The following is a 7,097-nucleotide window of genomic DNA, read 5'->3' on the forward strand; positions in this document are numbered from 1 at the left end:
TTCTTTTTTCTTGTTCCTTTGTGTTGTGACTTTCCCTACTTTAGTTTGCCTTTAGAAAGAGTTGTTTCAGTAAGAGTTAATCATGTTGACTAAAAATTCAGCCAAAGGGAATGTAATGTGAGTTATTTTTGTAGGCAGTGATTCGTATGCTTCAAACAACTCTCTACATTTTCTGGAATTCTTATGTTACACGGGCAGCCCCGTAACAAGGTATGCAGAAATTTGTTACTATTGTCTAGAGCTATGGCAGATTCAGAAAGCTATATGTTAAGGTTGTATCACTAATAAACTATAGAATGCTTGAAAGGACACCCGAGAATGTTGGGAAAACACACAGGGGCACCATTCTGCTATCTCCTTGAATGAATGCTCTGGTGTGGCATTTTTGGTTATTATGTTAGTGTGAAAGTGAGCAAAGAATGTTCACTTGAATGATAACTACTGCTATCATAAATGACCAGCATTATTCCAACTATGGGTCAAATTTCAGTTTGTGTAATTATTCTCTATCTGACTATAATTATTATATAGATGTAATTTAACAATGCATACTGTTGGCGGCCTGTTCTAAACTTTTGAATAGTATCGTGAGTTTTTCAACTGCTTAGTGTCAAGTGATTCCTGATAGCCTGTGGCAACTTGCAATGATTGAAAAGAATGTGGAAAACATACATATCTAATTTCAAAACTGAAGTTTGAGATTATGCCAGTATTATAAAAGAGGTTTCTTTTCTTCTGGATTGCATAGCAATCCTGGCAGATGCCTTAAGTCTCTGGAATCTGTTATTCTCTCCTAACAGGAGTTTATTTATTTATTTATTTTTTGCTTTTGGATTTTTAAATTTAATTTAATTAAATAAATAATTTATTTATTTTTTAATTAGTTTCAGGTGTACAATCTCCTAACAGGATTTATAGTTTTGTAAAACCTGTCTCTTCAAGGCTACCTCCTAGAAGTATTTTTCATTTGTGAAATAATGGGAATTGAATTATACTTTCAAATAGTAAATATTTATTTCACTCAAGGTTCTGTGCTACGGAGATTTCCACTATCATCTTTGACCCTTGGGATCTTCTAACCAATGGGAGATAGATAAGGGTGCAAAAGAGGATGTGTTCTCTCAGTAGGCATTAATGTTGTTTAAAAAAAAAAAAAAAAACAGTAAAGGAAAAAATGCATTAAATAATATTCAACATAAATCCTCGTTCTCTCTCTTTACAGATTGATCTGTAAGAGGGGGAAATGTATTATTAAAGAACAAAAATTCAATCGAGTAAATTTAAAGATCTAGTTGGCTTTATTGAGCAATTCAAGAGATTGGGCAACATCTCATCCAGCCAGTAGAGAGGACCCCTGAGAAATAGTAACTATGGAAGGCTTTTATAGGCAGAAAACAACACTTTATTAGCAAAAGAAAAGAAAGGATTGTTTCAGTCAACGTTACCTTCCTTTGGGGGAGGATGTGGGTCTTATCAAGTAGTTTCTCTCAGCTTCCTTGGGATGGAGAGGGCATAGGTGACAGATTACTTGATTGGTATTGACCAGAGAATTCCAGACTGATCAATGAAGATTTCATTCCTAGAAAAAATTGAACCTGCCATTAGGTCTGGTATTAATCCTACATTCAGCGGCATGGGTTTTAACACAAGTGACTCCATTTTGGGCCTGTGGTTTCTCTTGAACAGTATTAAAACAATCAGGAAGATAAAACAAAACCTTGTAGATTTCCCCTGCAAACTGCAGTGATATCATGGTGTAGGGTAGATGTTGAGGAAAATTTACCTTCATTGGTTGATGTGAGCTTTTGTCTATTAGCTTTGATCTGTGCCTACATGTGAGGTGATGGTTAGCTTTTTGGTTTGCTTTCTGTTTCCTCACAAGAGGCTGCATGTGAGGTGATGGTTAGCTTTTTGTAACTTATTCATGTTGTGTACAGTTTTATCAAGTGTACTGGAATACTACTCATATATGTGTGGCAATAATGACCTATTGCCAATAAATAAAAATTTTGAGGCTGAATTATAGGGTAGATGTTGAGGAAAATTTACCTTCATTGGTTGATGTGAGCTTTTGTCTATTAGCTGTTATCTGTTCCTGCATGTGAGGTGATTTCTGTGCTGTGATCAGGGGAGACATGGGATGAGGTTGCTTTTCTGTCTGTGCTGTGAGGCTTTTTACTACATATGAGGTGATAGTTAGCTTAGACTTAAAAAATTCTTTTTTTTTTTTTTCTTTTTCTGGGATTGGATTCCCATCCAAGGACCATGACCCATCCAGTGGCTTAAGAAAGGACAGAGCAGTATGCCTTGTCCTTAGGTAGGAATGGGAGAAAAGATAAAAGATAGAGTACTTCTCCTGTGGACATAGGTCAGCAAATGGCTGGGATGGCAAGCTTTCTATCCAAGTTTTAAAGTGTTAGGAAAGGGGCTGATCAGGGGTTGAGAGAATTCCCCCTTTGGTCTCATCCTCCTGAGTAGGGGAGATACTACATGATGTTGCTTTCTGTCTGTTTTGCCCGCATCAGCAGATGAAGTGAAGAAGTAGCAGGTTATATCAGGATGATGTGACAGGCACATCGCCAGGCCCTGTTGCTTATCCAGATGAATTGGCCCATCAGCCGGATGGGCAGCATTCATTTCAGTAACTGCTGGACTCTCCCGGAACTGGCCATTCCCGGAGGGGGAGGCAGGAACAGGAAACTTGGCTCTAAGGTACATCTGAAAAATATATAAGACAGACCTCGGTTGACAGTGTTATTAATGATTAATTTTTTTGTCATTTGGTCATTTGTCATTGGTGGTTCTTTACCATTTTAACATTTTGAAGATTTTTATTTTGAAGACTTTCAGCAACGTGCAGCTTACAACACCAGGGGATGTCTTCACTTTCAGCCACAGACCTGGTGAGGTCTGGCTGGTTCTCGACCTCTCCAGTGTTGTTCCCCATGGATAACCTTCTTGAAAACTGTTAACATTTTAGAAGCTTGTATGCATCTTACAGCTTACAGCATCAAAAAGTGTCCTTCCTAACTTCCAGCAACAACAACCATAACAATGGCAATAGCAGCAACATTCTTGAGAACTTGCTAGCATCTTAAAAACTTGTATGCAGCTTGCAGCTTATAACATCAGAAGACTCCTTGACTTCACAAAAATGACAACAACAACAACAGCAGCAGCAGCAGCAGCAGCATCTTGGGAACTAACGAGTAGCAGTGGGGGAGACGCCTGAGTTTCTCTCAGCCACACACCAGACAAGGTTTTGATTTATGACTTTTCCAGTACTATTCTCCACCAGTTTGGTGAGCTTTTGGCATCTACTGTAATAGTTACTATCCTATAAGGCTTATTACCACTTTTGAATATGCCTTATTAATGTTATTTCTGTATTTAGCCAAGTGATTTTTGATCAATAGTAAACATATGTTGAGGTCTCTTAAACTTATATGCATGTGCACTCCTTTGACATGACATTGTTATGAGTGTATAAAGTTTAGCCGTAACCACCTTTACTTTCTGTCAGTAGCACATTCTATTAATTGCCTTTGTCTTTTGTTATTACATTTTGCTAAATTAATGGATTAGCCCCATTCTAGCACATGTCCTCCTCTCTCTTTTCCCCGCTCGTCATTACACATGGTCTCAACAGTTTATCAAGAAGTCTGGGCTGTGATTCTCATTCCTGGCAGCACGTTAAAAATGTAATTTTAAATTTACACATTGAATCTCAGGCTCCACCCAAAATTAAATGAACCAGAATCTTTACTAGTAGGATTCATATATGGGAATTTTTAAAACAAATCTTATTCCAAGTGATTTTAATATGTGTGTAGTCATGGCTGAGAACCAGGATATTAGATGGTTAATTCATAGCTTATTTCTCAACTAAGGTAGTTATTCCTGTGGAATATAAACTATACTTGTTCTGCATTTTCCATTTCCAAATTTTATGCTGTAATTATCTCCCTTTTTTTTGATAAACACATTGTCATTAGCAGTCACGACACTCATGTCTTGTCACCAACACACGGTGAGGGCATGAAGGAATGAAGGGATTCCAAGCTCCAGGAAGTGATAAACTTGTAGGCGTATTACTCTGAAGCTCCCATTACACACATCCTACCTTCAACTTGTAAGAAACTTGCATCACTTGACATCACCTGGGTGGGTGGCATTGGGTCCTTAACTGATCCCCCTTATCTCTCAACAAGGTCCCTTTAAGACTAAGTGTTGCTGGCACAGAAGCTGACAATAGCTCCATGAAAAGACACTCTGACATTTGTGGTCTTTGTTCTTTATTTAGTTTTAAGAGTTTACTTCTGAGCACCCATTCACTAATTTTAATATGGATTATTTACTTTGACTCTAGGTTTTTAAAATAAAAATCTCTGTGTCCTTATGAATACAGATCACCAAGCCACTGTCTTAAACACCAACTGAAAAGTCATATGTCTGCCCAGGTGCAGATGGGTTAAACCCAGTCTTAATTTGATCAGGGTGGTTGGTTTTTGAGAGTTGTGTTTCCTAGATCATAAAATACTTTATTGCTTGTATCGAAGGAAGGGAAGGTCTGTTGACCTCAGGTGATATCTAGGGTGAAACTTTAAATTAATCTTGACACTCAGAGATGCTAATTTTCTTCCTGTTTTTCATTTGCTGCAGATTTGAAATTACTGTTCTGCAGCCAGAAGTTACTACAATACATTAATTCTCAAAAGGTTGACTCAAATAAAGGCAAATAAATATTTTCTCATTAAAATGTAAAATGGAAAACTTTCTTAATGGTTTATAATACTTAAGGGCTCACAAAGGGGGATTTACAGGATAGAAAGGACATTTCTTTAAAAGAAGTTCTATTTCTCCCATTAACATATCTACCGCTGTCACTTACGAGTATGTTTTTGAACGCTGCCTTTTTCTACTCTGAATGTAGCAGACTTTTTTTTTTTTTTTATAGCATTTTTAGAACAACACAGATACAACAAAAACAAACACAAATTAATATCATCACATTGAGATTCCTAACAAAGGGCTATTCAAATAAGTAAAAGGGAATTGTAGAGATGAAATAGGATTTTATAGAAACTTTTGAATTATACCTATGCATATTTTCTCTTATTTTCTGATGCCTTATGAACTGAACATTTTAAAGAAGAAATTGTGGTTTAGAACTGGTGCTGCCCTGAAGCACATAAACATGCAAACACAAAGTGGTATCTATAGTTATGGTAATATAAGTTTATAGTACCTGATATTCCAATACTATTAGAAACAGTAAGCAGTTACAGTAATCTGTGGGACACAATGCTACCTGTGGTTTGCAGATATCATTCATAGCCTGGAAAAGACACTGGGTTTAATTAGAGAAAGAGCATGTACTAGGTTGGTGCAAATGTAATTGCCATTTATGCATTGTTGGAATTTGCCACTTGATATTGGAATACATTCTTAAATAAATGTAGTTATGTTATATATACATCATTTTAATGTGCATTTCTCGGTTTATGTTTTTTTTTTGCTAATGACATTACTTGCTGTTTATTTTGTATGTATTTTAGACTATGGAAATGATATTAGAAATGATATTAGGAAAAAAGCAAATTCGAGCAATTTTCTTAGCTGAGTTCAAAATGGATCGTAAAGTAGCGGAGACAACTCGCAACATCAACAACACATTAGGCCCAGAAACTGCTAAGGAACGTACAGTGCAGTGGTGGTTCAAGAAGTGCTGCAAAGGAGACAAGAGCCTTGAAGATGAGGAGCAGAGTGGCCGGACATCGGAAGTCGACAACGGCCAGGTGAGAACAATTATCGAAGCTGACCCTCTTACAACTGCATGAGAAGTTGCCGAAGAACTCAACGCCGACCTTTCTGTGGTTGTTCGGCATGCGAAGGGAATTGGAAAGGTGAAAAAGCTCCATAAGTGGGTGCCTCATGAGCTGACCACAAATCTGAAAAATCGTCATTTTGAAGGGTCATCTTCTCTTATTCTATGCAATAATGAACTATTTCTCGATCGGACTGTGATGTGCAAGGAAAAGTGGATTTTATACGACAACCGGTGAGGACCAGCTCAGTGGTTGGGCATAGAAGAAGCTCCAAAGCACTTCCCAAAGCCAAACTTGCACCAAAAAAAGGTTATTGTCACTGTTCGGTGGTTTGCTGCCGGTCTGATCCACTACAGCTTTCTCAATCCTGGCAAAACCATGTTGCGAGAGCCTGTAATGGCAGTCACCAAATTTCAGTCTCTTCCTGAAAGTCAAGGGGACATTAACCCCTCGGCAGGGCCCTATGTCCCTGCGTGGTACTCGTGACACTAGTGGGGAACAAAGTCCTGGCACACAGGTTGAGATACAGTAACCAGCTTTATTTGGGAACCAATGTCCCTCCAGAGGCCAATGCTCTGGTCAGCATGGAAGGTTATACAGAATAGAATAGAATTTAATAACGAACCAAGTCCCAGAGTCAATTGAGGTGGAGAAGGTTCCTGATCCAGGAGAGGCGACTGGACCCACGACAAATCTGAGGCAAGCTGGTCGTGCAAGGAAGAACTTCAGAAAGCCCCGGAGCATCGCGGCCTGCACCTCAGAGGGTCTTAGCCAGAGCCCCCAGTCAGCCTGCTCACAGCATTGCTCTGGAGTTCTGCCTTTACACTCTTTTCCTTGGACTTGTTTACTTCTTAGGTGATAACCAGAAGTGGTTTTGATGAAGGTGTTTATCGATTTTGTTTTGCTCAGTTTCACACAAAAACATGTTTTTTACTTCACTCTTACCAGTCTCACACATGTGCGGCTGTAGTCTTGTCCCTACTAGTAAACAACTTGTTTTGCAAACCTCAATCCAACATATATAATACATTTTATATGCTCTATACAAACCATTACATCTAAGAAGTGTGCTCAGCAAATTGATGAGATGCACCGAAAACTGAAACACCTGCAGCCGACATTGGTCAACAAAAAGGGCCCAGTTCTTCTCCACGACAATGCCGGCCCGACTGCACATCGCACAACCAATGCTTCAGAAATGGAATGAATTGGGCTATGAAGCTCTGCCTCATCCACCCTATTCACCTGACCTCTCGCCAACCGACAACT

At 38.6% G+C, this 7,097-nt stretch overlaps 1 pseudogene; it reads left to right on the top strand.

Moving 5' to 3' along the window:
• The first annotated feature begins 1,100 nt into the window (after positions 1-1,100).
• On the top strand, positions 1,101-6,695 carry LOC148758453 (histone-lysine N-methyltransferase SETMAR pseudogene; annotated as a pseudogene).
• Positions 6,696-7,097: the final 402 nt, after the last annotated feature.

The sequence above is a fragment of the Rhinolophus sinicus genome, chromosome 3 (genome assembly GCF_057876585.1).
Source record: "Rhinolophus sinicus isolate RSI-liver-muscle chromosome 3, RSI-T2T, whole genome shotgun sequence".
NCBI lineage: Eukaryota > Metazoa > Chordata > Mammalia > Chiroptera > Rhinolophidae > Rhinolophus > Rhinolophus sinicus.